The following is a 19,295-nucleotide window of genomic DNA, read 5'->3' as shown; positions in this document are numbered from 1 at the left end:
TAGTGAGAGAACATTTTAAGGCTTACTTCTGTAAGTATTCTTCTCTACATCTCATGTATCTATGATGCTCAACAGTTTAAAGTGAGAGAGAACATTTTAAGGCTTACTTCTGTAAGTATTCTTCTCTACATTTCATGTATCTATGATGCTTTTTCATCTACACTTCTCAATACCTCTGTTCTTTCTTTCTTCTTTTTTTCATGCATTCCACACTCACTAGCCACATTCATGCAATACGTACAAGCTGTATTATAGGAATCACAAGGCTACCACAGGCAACTTTGGAATATGTTTGTTTTCCCTCGTTTCTTTTGCTCTTTTTCCATCAATCTTTGATGCTTATCCTCTATGGAATACCTATGGCCTCAATTCCTTTGACGCCTGTTTTCCCTCGTTTATTTGCTTTGTTTGTCAATACACCAAAATCTGATGCTCTTCATCTTATCTCTGATTCTTCTCTACCCTCTTTCTGAAAGGGTTTGACATACCTCTAGAGCCCATATTGAAAGATGCATATTGATTGTATATTGTTGAATGTACATGTCATTTGATTTTGATTATTGAGAATACAAGGTAATCTGTGGACTCACCTTGAGATCAACCATCAACAAATTGTGCTTGTTTTCATGACTATTCACATCAAGTACCAGGGAGAGAACCCCATTTTGGATTTGAGAAAGAAATCACTACCTTAGCAACTTGCAAAGAACGTAGTATGGATGAATTTAACGTGGAAACATCCCCCGACATAAAATGCATTTTGTTCGCACAGCAACTATAAAGATCTGCATTATGGGTTCCTCTGTAATGTGGTTAATATTAGATATTCTGATGTGGTTCTTTTATAACATTATATGGTATGACGTTTTGGGAAAAGCTAATACTAAGACATGGTTGCTGACCTCAACTTGATGGTAGCCATTAACATATATGTTGGCCTTTACAGACTCGCTTTACTCTTTTATATGGCCATGCAGTTTGGCATGTATGGGCACAACCTGCCATCACATTCCATATTAAACCACGTGTCAAACTCATGACTATCCATTTCAAATATTTTCAAAGATAAAGATTCAAAGAAAGGAATAGTCTTGTAGCTCACTGGGAATAAGAAAGCTAACAACTAGGACAGCAGATTATGAAGCCCAAGCTTCAAAATCTGACAGGTCTAAAGGATCTAAAGACCCACCACTGAAGCTCTACCAGCACATCAATTGTTATGCTACACAAATTACAAGGCAGCTAGGGTGAGCTAGTGCAGGAAGTACAGTCATGCTATAAGGCTAAGTATTTCCTAGTACACACATGTTTGAACCCTTTACACAGGTTAAATAAATTGCTCTACAAGCATCACTCGTGTTTTGAAACCAAAAAGGGAGGAAATGATCACTACAAGAAACAAGAATATATAAGAAAGAGAACATAAATTCTCTTTCATTAAAGATTTGTTTTCTTTATTAACTTGGGACTGTGTAGTAAGGGAAGTCTCATGTCTTCAGAGTGCTTGTGCAAAGCAATATTAACTTGTTGCTAGACAGCTGAAATCCATTCATCCCAACCAGATGGCAGTCCTCTACACAAAAAAGTCATGTGCAGTCTTCACAGTACCTAATAGTTTTAATACCCTAGATGAGGTAAACGGCTCTGTTAGATGCAAGAATCTCTCTGAAGCCCACATTAGAACAACCCTCCTAGTAAAGTGTTTGAAGAAGCACATCCAGTTCCTTGCTTTAATCCAGCACAAATATATTTGATTACCAAGGCACCCCATTCTCATAACTCCAATTTAAAATACCCTCTTGCATGGCAATAATTTTGAAGGGTTCAGAGAAACCACACAAACCACACAGAAACAAAGAGTAGTGGTTCACCAACTTCCAAGCAAAAACCAAAGCTCAACCCCTAACAAATCTGCAGCACATGAGAGAGAAGTCTGCTGTATTGTGTAGCTAAACAAGCCGTAACTGACACAATATCCCCGATGATAGTCCAAAACTCACTTTTCAGGTCACAACCATCACCTATAGGTATCATCTAAAATGAAAGTATCAAGAGACTCAAAAGGGGCATAACATAAACAGGAAGTTTTCATTTTATTGAAGGTCCAAAAGAACTCTTAAACATAAGTTCTACCAGGAAGACTCTTCTAGCAGAAACCCTTCGAATTTGCACCTAACTCTCTGAGATACTGAGCACCTGCAATGTATAATAACGATCAATGTCAATACTCTGATCCAAAACTCAAAATAGAAATTCTACAAATCTGTTTGATGCACAGATCAATCTCTCATGAGCGCTTCAACATGCAAGTGAAAAACAGTATAATCTTTCTTTTTTGCAATTAACTTGTACAAACCCCTAACTTTTTGCGGGACATGCGAGCATGTTAGACCTATGCATGCGTATAGATCATATGGGTGGTGCCCATGTAGAGTCCAAGGGCATGGCATGACATTTTACCTTTTAGGCGGAGCCCGTATGGATATTGGGTCTTGTGAAGGCTAGGCGATATCCATGGTGCCTTGCCTGTGTGGATTCCGGCCATGTACACATCGTATGCTGTGATGACTGGTGGAATCTTGGAAGTACAAGGAAGCATATGGGTGATTCTCCAAGTTCACACGTGCATGTGCATAATTCATGCATGCCTGGACATTATTTTTATGTGTAACATTTGTTTTTGCTATGTGGACAATGCCTGGTATTTTTGCATGTAATCCATTGGGACCGAGGACGCTTAGGCACCCTGCGGACGCTTGTGTGCACTACCTATTTAGGCCTAAAGCAGTCTTATGGGTTTTGCAAGTGGTAAGTGTCCACACGACTCTTTTACAGCTTAGTTTTATTTAATTACTAAGGTCTATGATTACACGTCCACACTTCATTAAAAACAGGCTGGGCAGTTAAAAATTGTTCACAAAGACTAGTGTAACATGAGTATTTGCAGAAGCGTGTTTATGAATTGATTGATTGCAATTTGCCATTAGCGCCTAATCAGAGACTTAACCCCATGCACAAATTGCTTCTTCTTCATGCTCAATACGTAATAGAGAGAGGACCTAATCTACGATGTGAAGTCTATACAATGCTGAAAAGAGATAGACTTAACCCCATACACAAATTGCTTCTTCTTCATGCTCAATACGTAATAGAGAGATGACCTAATCTACAATGTATACAATGCTGAATAGAGATACAAAATGGTAGCACTGCTCCTAAACTCTCAATGACTCAATGATGACTAACTGATCAATGAGTGAATTTGGCTAAGGCCTAGACTCCTATTTATAGTGTCTAATGTTGGTGAGTTGTTACTAACTCTACCAACCCTAATAATAATGTCCAACTAAGTGTGTTCACACAATAACCCAATAACTATGTCCACACTTGTTGCTCATTGGGTGCCTCGACAATGTTACAATGATTTGGCACAATAGCCCTTACAAACACATGAATCCGACCACGCACTCAACCTTTGAGCTGGCCAATGCGTAGAAGCACATCCACGTCACACTCAAAAGGGTGTGCATGTAACATCCTCTCCTACTTGACTTGGAGCATAGGTGCAAATGATTCTCCACCGCCCCAACCTGGTACGGATCTTCTAGCGAACTTGCTCTCTACTCCACACACTGGTCCAAACTCCAATAGCATGCCTACTAGACCTGTTTGTTGGGGTAAAGGCATAATGCCCACCCTTATAGTGTGTACAAGCCCATAAGTTATAGTACATAGTACACTTAGTACTTTTAATGTACTAAGTGCACTATGTGTACTAGTGCAATATACATGTGTGATAGGGGAGTCACACACTCATGCCTCATGAGTTGACTTATCCCCACAACTCTCTCTCTCTCTCTCTCTCTCTCTCCCTTGTTTCTCTGTGTATGTCTCCCACATGACCTAACCTTAATTCTCCCATCAACTGGTATCAGAGCTTTGGTCCCTCCCTCTTCTCCCTGATGCAGTCGTACTGGTCGTGCTGAATTCTGATCTGGGGTCGCCTTGTTCTTTTTTTTTGGTCGCCTTTCTCTGCCCAGCCAACCAGCGTGGGCTGCCCAGCCAGCCCCAGCCAGTAGCGTGGGCTGCCCAACAGCCACGAGGTCTGGCCAGGCACTGCTCCTTCCACGCAAGCTTCAGCAGATTAGGCCCCGGCGGGTTTCACACCTCCGCAGCTGAAGCCAGACATGCCGTCACCAATCGACGGGGGCAGCACGGGCGGCCTGCTGCGCAAGGCGCAGGTGGAGGAGTTCTACGTGAACACGTGAAGGAGTCGGCTGGCCACCTAGGCGAGTGGCGAAGGCAGCAGCCGTAAGCGTGGAAGGTCGCAGGCTGGGCGTGAAGCGCAAGCGCAAGAAGCGAAGCGAAGAGGAGAGAAAAAACGCAAAGCCACCATATACGGTCGCGTTGGTGCTTCCCTGCCACAGAATCTCGCCCGTGCTGGCGTCCATAGCGGTGCCGGCCACAAGACGTTCACCAGCGGAGATTCACTCTACGCCTTCTGTGTGAAGAAGTTATTTTTTCTCTGCCATTTCTTTTTCCTACAAGAGGTGCATGCGTGCGTTCAGGCGGAAAAGAAGATCACCTACACAATGCACGCTTCTGCAGCACGCCTGAAGAGCCCTCCAACACGAAATTCAAAGAAATCAAGGTATTTGCCTCAATTTTTTGTGGGATTTGCAATTGAGCAAGTACAATCAACAATTGAGCAGGTACAGGTGCCCAATTGCTCAATTTTTGAGCAAAATTGGGTGACATTGGTCACAATCAGGTTAAATTTGCAGGAAATTGGTCAAATCAGGATCAATTTGCAGGAAATTGGATGTCGAAATTTGGGGCTTTTGATGTAATTGTGCAATTAAGCACTCATACATGCTGTATGATGTGAAAAATCGCACATTTGGGCAAAATTGCAGCAAATTGCAGTGCAAATCAAGGGGCTTTTGTGCCGATTGAGTTGATTTGCATGCAGGCGATCGCATTTGATGCTGTGGATAATGTGCTGATGCCTTACAAGCACTCAATGTGCCTGTAAATCAAGGGGCTTTCATGTATTGGATGTATATGTGGCCAGGGGGAAGCATCGTGAACACTCTGGATGCCTTCATGTGCGCCAATGTACCATGTATGATCAGCGATTGATCTTAATTCAAGGGGCTTTTCAAGTTTGTATGCTTGTTGAGCTTGGCAAAGCAGCAGGCAAGACATTTATGCCTTGAATCCTCAAAAATCAGCTTGCAGTCAAGGGGCTTTTGCCCAATTTCTGTTCGGGACTGTTGTATGCAGTGTACGGGACTGTAAAAGTCTGATTTTCACTCATTTGGACAGCCAGGAGAGCATTTATTGCTATTGTACCTGCTGGTACAGATTTGGCACAGCTTTGTGCATGTTTTGGCATGGCTGTACACTGTTTTGAGTGACCAAAAGGTTCAATTTTAGCTGCTGTACTTGCCGGTACAGGTTTGGTACATTATAGGTGAGCACTTAGTATTGTTGTACAGTACTTTTGAAGGGCAAAAGAGCACATTTAAGGTGCTGTCCAAAATCTGCAGCAACCAGATTTTGGTGATTTCATCACATAAAGTGGGAGAAAAGTTGCATTTGTGCTTCCGCAGTGGGAGATAAACTTTGGGAGAAAAACTGTGAGCACTTTGTGTGCTTTTGGTGCAGTGTTTGCACATTTTTTGCAGGGAGTCAGGCATTTACAGGTTGCATTTTGCTATGGCAACCACAGGTGAGAGCTCTTCATTGCTTCACATCAAGAAGCTTGAAGGCTCGCATAACTATGATATTTGGCAAACCCAGTGCTACAATGTGTTGCTCCAGAAAAAGCAGCACAAGCCTATCAAAGAAAGGGGTGTAATGCCCGCTTCTCTTACTGCTGAAGAGTGGGAAGATATGGATGAGCTGGCAAGATCTACTATCATGTTGTCTGTGTCAGACTCATTACTTTTCAGCATTCGTGAAGAGAAGACAGCTTGGGGAATGTGGCAGAGATTGCAGGACTTGTATGCCCAACAAAGTGCCTCAAGCAAAGTGTATTGGTTGAAGAAACTCTTAGGTCTTCAGATGAAGGAAGGGGCGTCTATGACAGCCCATCTAAATGAGTTTAATGGTATTGTCAGCCAGGTCATTAATCAAAAGTTGGCAATGGACGATGAGTTCAAAGCCACTTTTTTGTTATGCACTTTGCTAGAGAGTTGGGACACATTTAGGACAGCCACTAGCAATTCGAATGCTATGTTGTCATATGCAGATGTTGAGGGTGCTCTTCTTCAAGAAGAGATGAACAGGAAGAACAACTCTGTTGGAAAGTCCAATGCAATGAATGCACGTGGGAGATCCCAGCAAAGGGGGAAAAGCCAAGAACGGGGAAGGAGCAAGTCTCGCTCCAAAAAGGATTTGGAATGCCATTAGTGGCAAAAAGGGACACATTAAAAAGCAATGCTACAAATGGAAAAATGATCAAAAAGAAAAGGGAAAAGGCAAAGACAAAGACAAGGATGAAGCCAAAGGGCAAAAGTGGAGTCAAGATTGAAGAAATCAATGTGTCACATGCAGGTGGCAGTGAGGATGAGGTCCTCTTTACGTCTTCACTTGATGCCCATTCACTTCTTACAGGTGGTCATGGTATGCACTCATGGATCATTGATTCAGGTGCCTCCTTTCATGTCACAGGTTGCAGAGACTTGTTTGTCAGGTATACTGTTGGCAATGAAGGAGTGGTTTATTTGGGTGATAACCATGCATGCAAGATACTTGGCAGAGGTGATGTGAGGCTTGTGTTTTCAGATGGCTCACAGCTTATGCTCCATGATGTCAGGCATGTGCCTGAGATCAAGAAGAATCTGCTTTCTACTGGACAGCTTGATGATGCTGATTATGTTACCACATTTGGTCGTGGAAAGTGGAAGATTAGTAAGGGCTCACTGGTTGTTGCCAGAGGCTCTAAGGTGGACACTCTTTATTTCATGCATGCAGGTGTTTGTCACCATGCTAATGTAAATGCAACCAAGCTGCCGGAAATTTCTATGTGGCATAGCCGGTTGGGACACATGAGTGTCAAGGGAATGGAGCAATTGTCTCGTTTGGGTTACTTGCCTTCTCTAAAGTTTTCAAGTTTTCAGTTTTGTGAGCATTGTATATATGGTAGGCAACTACGGTGCCCCCACAAGAAAGCTCTTGGACAGAAAGATGCTCAGTTAGAGCTTGTGCATACAGATGTATGTGAGATGCCTCAGCTTTCTTTGGGAGGGGCAAAATATTTTGTCTTTTATTGATGATGCCACACGCAAGGTGTGGGTTTATCCTCTTCGTTTGAAGAGTGATACATTCTCAGTGTTTGAGAAGTTTGTTGCTCTTGTTGAGAATCAAACTGGCAAAACACTGAAATACCCCATTTCACCTCTGTCACCATATCCTAGGAATATGCATTTGTGAGACTTAGGATCAAGTTTGGTGCGCATTTCCCTGCGTATGTGCACGTACGCAACGCAACCAAACACTCTCAAGTGCTTGTATGACGGAGGCTTCCCTGTCCATACTTCTTCTGGCACTTTCCCACCAAGCCTCGTGTTAGGTGACCTGTTTATAAGGTGAACGGCTGTCATAACAGCTTCAGCCCAAAAACCATGAGGTAATGCAGCATGTGACAACATAGAACGGACCTTCTCCTGAATGGTCCTGTTCATCCTCTCTGCTGTCCCGTTTTGTGGAGGATCATAAGGAGTAGAGAGCTCCCTCTTGATGCCTTTAGCATCACAAAAGTCCTGAAACTGTTTGGACATATACTCTCCACCATGGGATCCCATGAATAGAAAGATCATACGCAGCAATGATGTCATTTTTTATGAAACATGCATGTATAAGGAGCCTGCAAGGCAACAGGAGCCTGGCAGAGTCATCTTTGATGATGATGGACATCATGGACAACAACAAAGGGCTGTAAATCAGCCATTACAGCAGGAAAACCAGCCCTTAAATGGTGCTGAAAATGGTCCAAATGGACAGCGAGAGATGGCAGAAGATATCCCTATGGATATACCACAGTTAGAAGAAATACCGGGCATGATATTTCAGCCTTATGGCATGGAACAGGAGCCCCCAATGGGTGATATGCAGGCTGGACAGCAACCTGCAAATGATGGTCATTGGGTACGGAGGTCCACTAGACCCTCCAGAGCCCCTGACAGGTTTGTTCCAGGGGTTGACTACTTGATGCTCACTGACTGTGGGGAGCCCTCATGTTATAAGGAGGCTTTACAGAGGGCAGACAAGGCTCTTTGGGAGCGTGCCATGAAGTCAGAGATGGATTCTCTGCATAAAAATGGAACATGGAAGTTGGTGCCTTTGCCTGCAGGCAAGAAAGTTTTGCCATGCAAGTGGGTATACAGGCTTAAAGTTGCACCAGATGCAAAGCCTAGATACAAAGCCAGGTTAGTGGCTAAGGGCTTTAAGCAGGAATATGGTGTGGACTTTGATGAGATCTTCTCTCCAGTGGTCAAAATGACCACACTTAGAGCTGTGTTGGCTTTGGTTGCGCATGATGATCTGGACTTGATTCAGATGGATGTGAAGATTGCTTTTCTTCACGGTGATCTCCATGAGGAGATATATATGCAGCAGCCAGAGGGTTATGCAGTGAGTGGAAAGGAGAAGCTTGTATGCAAGCTGAAAAAGAGTCTTTATGGGCTCAAACAGGCACCAAGAGAATGGTATCATAAATTTGATACATTCGTGAAATCTCAGAAATTCAGGAGAAGTGACATAGATCACTGCTTGTACACCAAGAAAGCTTTGGATGGCAGTCTCTTGATTCTCATTTTGTATGTTGATGATATGTTGATTGCCGGGAAATCTCGTAAAGAGATGGATGCTTTGAAGAAGAGGCTGCATGAAACCTTTGATATGAAGGATTTGGGTGATGCAAATCACATTTTGGGTATGCGGATACTTCGGGACAGAAATCAGCATGTGTTGTATTTGTCTCAGAAGGAATACATTGGCAAAGTCTTGCAGAGGTTCAATATGAATGGGGGGAAGAAGACTAGTACTCCTTTGCCTCCATATGTGAAACTCAGTGCTATGGACAGCCCACAGTCGGATAGTGACAGGGCTGATATGGCCAAGATTCCGTATGCTTCAGCTTGTGGCAGTCTCATGTATGCCATGGTTGCTACTAGGCCGGACATTGCATTTGCAGTGGGAGTGGTTTCTAGATACATGGCCAACCCTGGCAAGAAGCATTGGGAAGCAGTGAAAGGTGTCATGAGATACCTGAAGGGCACACAGGATACGTGCATTTGCTTTGGCAAACAGGATGCATTAGTGCATGGTTACACGGATTCGGATTATGCCGGTCATCCAGATAACCGGAAGTCTACTACCGGTTATGTGTTTACATTCACAGGAGGTGCTGTGTCATGGATATCCAGGATGCAGAAGTGCACTGCCTTATCTACTACAGAAGCCGAGTATATTGCAGCCACAGAGGCTTGCAAGGAGGCATTATGGCTATCTCGGTTAGTGGTTGATTTGGGTTATACAGGGGATATTCCATTGTTGCATTGTGACAGTCAGAGTGCCATCCAGTTGGCAAAGAACCCTGTCTTTCATGCAAAGACGAAGCATGTGGATGTGAAGTATCATTTCATCAGAGAGGTGATAGAGAACAAGCAAATTCAGCTTGTTAAGATTCACACGGATGACAACCCGGCTGATCTGTTGACAAAGAGTTTGCCTCCGGAGCAGTTTGCTCATTGCAGACACTTGATGGGCATTGGATGAGGCCAGTTTCAGCCTTGATATGGCCTTGTATATTATCATGTACATGCTGATTTTTCTTTTCCTTTACTTAAGGGCACTTTGCCTTTAAGTGGGAGGTTGTTGGGGTAAAGGCATAATGCCCACCCTTATAGTGTGTACAAGCCCATAAGTTATAGTACATAGTACACTTAGTACTTTTAATGTACTAAGTGCACTATGTGTACTAGTGCAATATACATGTGTGATAGGGGAGTCACACACTCATGCCTCATGAGTTGACTTATCCCCACAACTCTCTCTCTCTCTCTCCCTTGTTTCTCTGTGTATGTCTCCCACATGACCTAACCTTAATTCTCCCATCACTGTTGTCTCCAATGATGTCTCCACTACTGCCTCCTCAGGGGCTGCAAGCACTGGACTAGCCCCTCTCTAGATGCACAGCTAGCACGGGTACAAACGATGCTCCATCGCTCCAACCTAATACGGATCTTCTAGCGAACTCGCTCCCTACTCCACATCGGTCCAAACTCCAATAGCATGGCTATTGGACCTGCTATCTCCAACGATGTCTCCAATACTACCTCCTTGAGATCTATGGGCGCTACACTAGCCCCTCAAGATGCTTAGCTAGCATGGTAGACACTGAAGGAAATAGCACATGCGGAAGCATAAACAATAAACTTATGAGAGAGTGCAAAGGATATTGACAGAGTTGAAAAGATCACCTTTTATAACAACAGTAAAGCTTTACAATGGCAATAGCCAGCAACAACTGAGTGTCGAACAATGTGCAAGGGAAGTGGATGATGGAGAGAATAATGGGGAACTCCTTATATAGTGCAATAGGGACCTGGCCGACTGCCTCTAGGGATGGCCGACAGGACCTAGACAAAATAAATAGGAGAAAATGTATAAAATACCCAATAATAGGTATAGCCCCAAAACACAGAGATGCCCAAATACTAACACCCTCTCTGCAGCTCATAGTGTGCAAGAGTCGGAAGAAGATAAGTCGATGAAGATGCAACCATGGACCCTCCAGCACCGCGAATACTGGAATCACCATGGAGAGAGCACCCGCCAACCTGTTTCCTCGAAACAAGATGCCACCACGAACAGCAAGGAACTTTGCTTGGCCACGAATTCCTACACAAGTGTGTAGTGAGCTCCAAGAATAGATGATGAGCTGCTGGACACACCACGCCCATAATCCCCAACAATAGACGGAACACATCACATCCCAAAAGCCTCAAACAATGAACTTGGAACAGATCCAGTTCATAATCTGTGCTGTACCAAAGATAACCATGTCTTGCCATATGTCTAATGCTTGGAACTCCGAATCATGGTCCCCATGCACCAGTAAGTGGAGCTGCAATCAGCCCCCTCTTCCGCCCACAAGCCTCTTCTGGCTGGAAGGACATGGGGGGAAATTGCATGTGTACTAGAGAAGTACACCATCTGGGTTCTCCTGAGGCGGAAGCGTCTTGGGAGCACTAGAATCTGTATCACTATCATGTGTCGTGTCTTTGTCTTTTCTCTGAGATGAAGCCTTGCCCTTGGTCTTGTCCTTCTTCTTGGACAAACAATCTTTGGACAGATGGCCTCTTTTTCCACAAGTAAAGCAGCGACTCCAACCTTTCTTTTGAACTGAGAAAAGTGCATGGTCAGAATTGTTGGCTAACACCTTCAACTTACCCTATGAGATGAGAACGGACTCCTCCTTCAAAAGTAGGAAGCTAAGATCATCAAAATCCAATTGACTGGATGTGACCTAGCACCACAAAGATCAAGAAATCACATCATAGTCCAGAAGAAGCTTGGTGAGGATAAGAGCAGCCAGCTGAGAAGAGGAAAATGCACCCATAGCCAGTAATTGGTCATGGATAACCTTGGCCTTCATGAGAAAAGACAGCATGGAATTGTTTTCAGGACCGTAGAGCTGCCCTTGCAAGGTACATCCCGAGGGTTATTCACCAGTCAAACTCGTGTTCAAATGCATAGAAAGATCCGAAGAGAATCTTGTGCAAGGGAAGTGGATGATGGAGAGAATAATGGGGAACTCCTTATCTAGTGCAATAGGGACCTGGCCGACAAGCCCTGGACAAAATAAATAGGAGAAAATGTATAAAATACCCAATAATAGGTATAGCCCCAAAACACAGAGATGCACAAATTCTAACAAACACCACTGTGGAATCCTCCTCCTCAATGGATTTAGAGAGAAAAGTTTGAAACTCACTTGAGGATTCCTCTTTGTCCTCGGAAACAGAAATGGACTCTAGGATGGATTGCCCTACATAAGCCTGGTAGTGTCTACTCATTGGACTCATCCTCCAAAATTTGCTCCTTACTTGGGAACCCTGTCACCGATACAACTACCTCTTGTAAAAGCTTTCCAACATCCTCGGGCACTCCCTCCTGTTGAGCTTTATCTATGGATGGACTTACCACTATATGTGTTGCATTTCTTGCTTGGATCTCTTGTCAAAAAGTTGCCAAGTCACTCTCCAACTGCTAGACAATCTCCTCACCCCTCTCTATCCTATATGGTTCCTCTATGTTCTTGTAGAGATTGATGTTGTTGGACCATTTTTTCTCCCATCAAAACCTATGCTCAGATACCAATGTAAACATGGGTGCTTGCGGAAGTGTGTTTATGAATTGAATAATTGCAATTAGTGTCTAATCAGAAACTTAAACCCATGCACAAACTACTTCTTCATGCACAATACATAGTAGAGACAGATGAACTAATCTACCACGTATAACTAACATAAAGTCTATACAATGCAAAATAGAGATACTTAATAGTAGCATTGCTCCTAAGCTCTCAATGACTCAATGATGACTGACTAATCAATGAATGAAAATGGCTAAGGCCTAGACTCCTATTTTTAGTGTCTAATGTTGGTGATTGTTGCCATATATATAGGCAGTGATGTGTGTGAACACACTTAGGACCGCCGGGGCACTTTTTCTCTCTTTAGGAGGTTTTTTCTCCCGACTTGTATATACGCCCATTCTTCTAGGGCTAACTTATCCAGGGCTACGCCGCTAGCACCCTCCGACTCACGTTCTCCGATTGAGGTGAGCTTTCACGAGCGCTTGCAGGTCCCTATACTCTACAAATAAGCCCGTAGGGCTTGGCGTTCTCAGAAATTGCATCTGAGGTCGTTTCGGACTCCGTTTTTGCACTACAAGTTCTGTACAAGTGTTTTCGTCACTTTGTGCAGAAATTTCGACAGTGCAGTTTTCTGCAAAACATGCATACGTATTCTATTGTGGACCGTGCTACATAGCACGAGTTGTTTTCTGTTCAGTCTTTGCTCCATTACAGGTAGCTTTTGCATCAGTTTCAGTCAGTGGCCATAGCAAGTGGTGCTACAAAGCACATTACCTCGCATCGTGATATGTTCACTTGTCTTGAGGCTGTCCCTAATGGGAATACTGTCACATGTGCCAATAATGCTTCTTATCTAGTGAAGGGCGTTGGTAAAATTATGCTTACTGCTGCAAATGGTAGCGCTTTCACACTTTCATATGCTTTGTATGTGCCAGGGATAAAGAAGAATCTATTGTCTGTCTCTGCGCTTGCTAGACTTGGACTTGTAATCAAATTTATGGATGACAGATGTACTGTTCATGATTTGACTTCTGGTGATACGATTATTGCATCTGGCACCTTGTTTCGTGGGCTGTATAGGCTCAACTCTTATGACAAGTGTGTGGAAGATTCAGCAAATGCAGTTTCTCATGAAAAGGCAGTTTCAAATGCAAAACTATGGCATGCTCGTTTTGGTCATCTGAACTTTGCTAGTTTGCTGCGTTTGCAGAAATTTGATATGGTTACTTCATTGCCCCCTCTTGAGGCACCATTGAAACATGTTTGTGAAAGCTGTATTTTGGGCAAAATGCAGCGTTTTGCGTTTCCAAAGGATGGTTCTGTGCGGGCCACTCGCAAATTGCAACTTGTACATAGTGATGAAGGCAAAGTCCGAAGTGTTTTTGTGCTTCAAACAGTTTTTGCTTATGGTTGAAAATGTATCCAATTGTACTGTGGGCACCCTCCGTTCTGATCGAGAGGGAGAGTACATGTCTAAAGAGTTTGATGCATTTCTGGCTAGTCGTGGGATAAAACGCCAATGTACAGTACCGTATACCCCTCAGCAAAATGGTGTTGTTGAGAGGAAAAACAGGTCACTTATGGAGATGGCACAATGTATGGTCAAGAGCCAAGCTTTGCCACATGCGTTTTGGCTTGAGACTGTCATGTGTGTATACTCAACAGGTGTCCCACTAAGGCCTTGCAGTCTGTTACTCCATACGAAGCTTGGCATGGCAGGAAGCCTTCTATTGGTCACTTGCGTGTCTTTGGTTGCTTGGCCTATGCTTTAGTGCCTGTGCAACAACGTAGAAAATTGGATGATAAGGCTGTCAAATGCATTTTTGTTGGTTACAGTGCTGAGAGCAAGGGTTACAGATTGTATCATCCGCAGTCAAAGCGTATCTTGATTAGTCGAGATGTTGTTTTTGTGGAAGATGTTGTGCAACCTTTGTTATCATGTACCAAAGAGACAGGTGTGAGCTCACGGGATGTATTTGATACGTTGTTGCCTCTGTTTACAGGTGGGAATTCAAATGTAAGTCCTAATGAGACAAATATTCAGCCTATGCAGATTTCAAACGACATCATAGATCAGCCTATTTCTGATGCAGATTTACAGGATGTAATTTATGAGGATAGGGCTAAAAATGAGCAAGCTAGAGGTATGCCTAAATGGCTGGTGCAAACCTTGCGTGATAGTAAAATTGATGCACCTATTTCTAGTCGTACTCGTTCAGGTTTTTAGCATGCCTCTTATGCATCAGATTGTTATGCTTTAGCTGTGTCTAGTATGTGTGAAGAGGAAGAACCTCTTTCATTTGATGAGACACAAAAATCAGAAAATTGGTTGGCAGTGAATATGATGCTATAATGAAGAATGGTACATGATCTTTGTGTGATTTGCCTATTGGTAAAAAGGTCATTGGATGTAAGTGGGCTTTTAAGTTGAAACGAAAGCCAGATGGCAGTGTTGATCGCTATAAGGCTAGACTTGTTGCAAAGGGTTATGCTCAAGAAAAGGACATTGATTTTGATGAGACCTTTGCTCCCACTTGTCGTATGACTACCATTCGTAGCATTTGTGCATTGGCAGCTCATAATGGTTGAAATGTACATCAGTTGGACATAAAGACTGCGTTCTTGAATGGAGATTTGCATGAGGAGGTGTATGTATCGCAGCCTCGTGGTTTTGTTTAAAGAGGGCAGGAAAACAAAGTGTGCAGGTTTGAAAAAGGCTTTATATGGTTTAAAGCAAGCTCCACGAGCTTGGTATGAAAAGATACATGCATATTTGACTGCACTTTGTATATTAAACGTGTGGATGATGTACATCCAATCATTGCTCTCTATGTCGATGACATGCTGCTCACAGGACCAAATGAGAGTCATATTGCTGATTTTAAGGCTGATTTGAATGCCTCTTTTGAGATGTCAGATTTGGGACATTTGCATCATTATTTGGGAATACAATTTAAATAGTGTGATGGAGATATTGCTTTGTGTCAGACAAAGTATATTGAGACATTGCTGCGGAGATTTGGCCTTGAAGATTGCAAGCCTATTGCTACTCCAATGGAGACAGATTTGAAGTTGAGTCTTCATGATGCTGGAGATCACTTTGATGTCACACTCTATCAGACAGCTGTTGGTTGCCTCATTTATGTATGCATTACGAGGCCGGACATTCAGTTTGCAGTATCACAGGTGAGCAGGTTTATGCATAGTCCAGGGTCTCAGCATTGGAAGGCAGTTAAACGCATCTTTCGCTACTTGAGTGGCACCATACATCTTGGGTTGTTTTATCCCAAGGGGGGATTGTTGTCGCCAGATTTACATGCTTTTTCAGACTCAGATTGGGCTGGTTGCTATGACACAAGAGTGTCCACAAGTGGTTTTTGTATCATGCTCGATAGCTCATGCATATCTTGGTTGAGCAAGAAGCAACCTACTGTGGCCACTTCTAGTTGTGAAGCTGAGTACAAGGCAGCTTTCACAGCTACGGTTGAGTGTGTGTGGCTCAGACGGCTTATGGCTGACTTGGGTGTTGGACAGGAGTCTGCCACCTCTATCTACACTGACAGTCAGAGCGCATTGGCAGTTGCGAGAAACCCAGTTTTTCATGCTCGCACAAAGCACATTGAGGTAAATTATCACTATGTCAGGGAGAGACTCTCAGCAGGAGAGATCAGCTTGGCATATGTGCCAACATAGGACAACCTCGCCGATCTTTTCACAAAGGCGCTTCCTCGTGAGAAGTTTGAAGCTTTCCGCAAAGCTTTGGACTTGCTCCCCTTTGTGGACTGATCTACTTCGGGCATGGCACTTCCCTATACATGAGTGCAGCTCTCGTTCACACCATCACTCCCAGGGGGGATTTGTTGCCATATATATAGGCAGTGATGTGTGTGAACACACTTAGGACCGCCGGGGCACTTTTTCCCTCTTTAGGAGGTTTTTTCCTCCGACTTGTATATACGCCCATTCTTCTAGGGCTAACTTATCTTTTGTACATTGACACAATCTAAGACATTGTGTTGTGTGCATTCTTGCTTCTTCTTCTCCAAGCTTTGTGTACTTTCCTACAACCCTAATTCCAACAGTGATTTGGCTACCAATTCTGCCAATCCTAATAATAATGTCCAACTAAGTGTGTTCACACAGTAACCCAATAACTAGGCCCACACTTGGCTGCTCATTGGGCGCCTAGACAATATTACAATGTTTTGGCACACTAGCCCTTGTAAACTACATGAATCCGTCCACGTACACGACTGCCAATGGGTAGAAGCATGTCCAACGTCACACTCCAGAGAGTGCATGTGACAATCACATTTTAAAGCACACAGAGAGTTAATGGCTAGGCGCATGGAAATTGACATGAATAATATTTGGACACTCCCAATATGGCACAAGTTGCTAAAAGAGGAGACTCAGGGCTGAATTTAGCACCTTCTCGCCTAGGCACTCATAAGAAAGCAAAGGAAAAGCTGATTTCTAGCATAAGAACTTGGGAGCAAGGCTGGTCGCCATCACTTAGCTTGTCCCAATGCATGTCAACCATTCATCCGGAGCTGTTCCTCAATAGGGCGATTGCAAAAAGGGCTAGTCGTCATTATCTGGAAGCTTTCTCTACTTGCCGAATTCCTTATAGGACTGGGAATTTTGATTTACAGTGATTATCTAGCATCCACACATGTCACGTGCACGCCCATGCCATGGCTAATCCTCTGCATGAACAATCTTAATACCTGGTTAATAAGTAGTTAGGTCACCATCAATAGCCTCACATCATCAGTAGCATCAACTTCAGATCATCATCTTCATTAGCATCATCATCATCAACATTAGCATCATCATCATGGGAGAGCATAAGAGCTTGTCGGCTGGTAGCAGGCAGCCAGGTTCTATGGCATGGCAACAGGTGTCATGTGCATCCGTTAATCCCGATGCTCATAGACATGGATATTCTCATTAGCAAATATATGGGCAGATTTAGGGTGGATTTTGCAGCCCTACAAGCTCCAGGAAGTGCCCAAGACAAAGCCCAATGGTTGGGACACCTTTTGGACATAGTTTGGACACAAAATATGACTTTTTGGACAATGTTTTGTGGGTAAAATAGACAAAACCGACTTGATTATTATGAGGCTAACTGACGACCTCGCCTGCGAGCTCCGTGTCTCCCCCCCCCCCGCTGCTTCTCGCCATCGCGCCCCACTCTCCCCCCCGCCAGTCCTCCCCTGTCTCCTCCGTCCTCTCCCCCGCCTCCTTCATTGCGCTCTTCACCATCTCTCCCCCGCCTTCTGCCTCGCGTCCTCCCCCGCCTTCAGTCCCCCGCCTCCCTCCTCGTTTCCGCCCTCCTTCTTTCCCCCCGCCTTCTCTTCCTTCGCCACCTTCCTCGCTGCCTTCCCCGCCATTCCCCCCGCCGCTTGCTTCCTTCCCCCGTCATTTTTTCCTCCGCCTCTCTATCCCCTTCGCCTCCCTCTCCCCCGCCTCTCTTCTCTCCCCCGCCACCTCTCCCCCCTCCGCCTTCTCTCTCCTCCCTTCCGTCTCGCCCCTCCGCCCACCGCTATCTCCTCCCCGCCTCAGCTCCCCCCCCGGGCCCGCCCCCGCTATCCTGTAGCCCTCCGCCTCTCTTTTTTCCTCGCAGGGCTGTGTCCCTCCCGTTGGTGACCCCGGTTTCTGGCCTTTTCCCTCTGGAGGACTCCATGGAAGCCGCTCCGACTAACCCTGCCGATTCCGGTCTCCGTCTGGAGTTCACAGCTGAAGATCTTCAGTTGTTTGTTTCCACAGTTTCCGCTCTTGAGGCCTCCTCCTTGGTCTGCAAGATAGTGGGTAGCCGTCCGATGCGGAGAGAGCTTCGCGACCTTCTGCAAGGCAACCTTGTTGGCGTGCCCGCCAAGATCGTCAGCGTAGATTTTTTGGGACGTGGCTACTACCAGGTGGATTTCGAGTCCCCACAGGCAGCTCAGATGGTGCTGGGTCGGAGCCCCATTGCCCTCCGCTCATCCCGGGCGTTCCTGGCGCGATGGACTCATGGTTTCGACCCCGCTTCTGACCCGCTAGCAGGCGCGACAAGTTTCCCCGTCACTATCTGCTTTCCTGGACTCCGTAGGGAGTACTTGCCCCTCTTGTCATCCATTGGCAAGGCGTTCGGGCAGGTGGTGGAGACGCCTCAGACAGCGGCTTCAGTGATTGCTCGGGCAGCAGGACTCCCGGCCATTCGGGTTGTGGTTCCGTCACCGGAGTCCCTCCCGAAGACGATCCTTCTCCCTTGTCTTTCTGGAGGACATATGATACAGCGCGTGGAGTATTCGGGCCTCCCCGGCCAGTGTTACATATGTCGGGAGATGGGCCATCTCGCACGCGCCTGTCCCCGCAAGGGGGCTCATCCTTCACGCTATGCCGCCTCCGGACCCCCTGCAGGAGACCCAAGGGGTGGCCATCCACTTCAGAGACCGGACATCCCTGGCTCGTCACAGCAGGCGCCATCATCTGACAAGCAGGCCCCGGCGGAGGATGCCGCGCAGTCCCAGGAGGCTGGCGGATGGCAGGAGGTTCGCCGGCGGAAACGCCCGGCCCGCAGGGACCGCCATCGCAGACGCCAGCAGGCAGCACAGGCTGGCGGACAGGCGACTCCGGTTGGCGTACAGGCACCTATCCGCACTTATGCTCCTGTCAGGGATAGGCGGCCAGCAGGTCCCACCCCGATGGACGAGGATTCAGACTCAGTGCCCGTTGAGGCCGCTGGTGGAGCCTCCCACGTGGAGACCCCGCTCCCGCCTCCCCCCGCGGGGGGCCCCGCCCCCTCCTTGGAGCAGATTCCTGAGGATCCTGGGCCGCACTCTTCGACCCCCGGCTCCCCTTCCCCTCACCCGGAGAGCACTCCTTCCACCCTCCCCTCTCCCCCCCCAGCCCCCCC

General features: G+C 45.5%; 1 long non-coding RNA gene across 1 annotated transcript in view; it reads right to left on the bottom strand.

Annotated features, from left to right (window-relative positions):
* Positions 1 to 1,776: 1,776 nt before the first annotated feature.
* The window catches only part of LOC147627861 (uncharacterized), a 34,501-nt gene continuing 16,982 nt past the window's right edge, over positions 1,777 to 19,295 (bottom strand). The window contains exon 2 of the long non-coding RNA XR_015268342.1: positions 1,777 to 2,196. This is a non-coding gene — a long non-coding RNA (uncharacterized LOC147627861). The remainder of the gene's footprint in view (positions 2,197 to 19,295) is intronic.

The sequence above is a fragment of the Cibotium barometz genome, chromosome 20 (assembly GCF_041138505.1).
Source record: "Cibotium barometz isolate CiBa-2024 chromosome 20, ASM4113850v1, whole genome shotgun sequence".
NCBI classification, from domain to species: domain Eukaryota; kingdom Viridiplantae; phylum Streptophyta; class Polypodiopsida; order Cyatheales; family Cibotiaceae; genus Cibotium; species Cibotium barometz.
The sequence above is the reverse complement of the archived record's forward strand: the minus strand, read 5'-3'. Positions and strand labels throughout refer to the sequence as shown.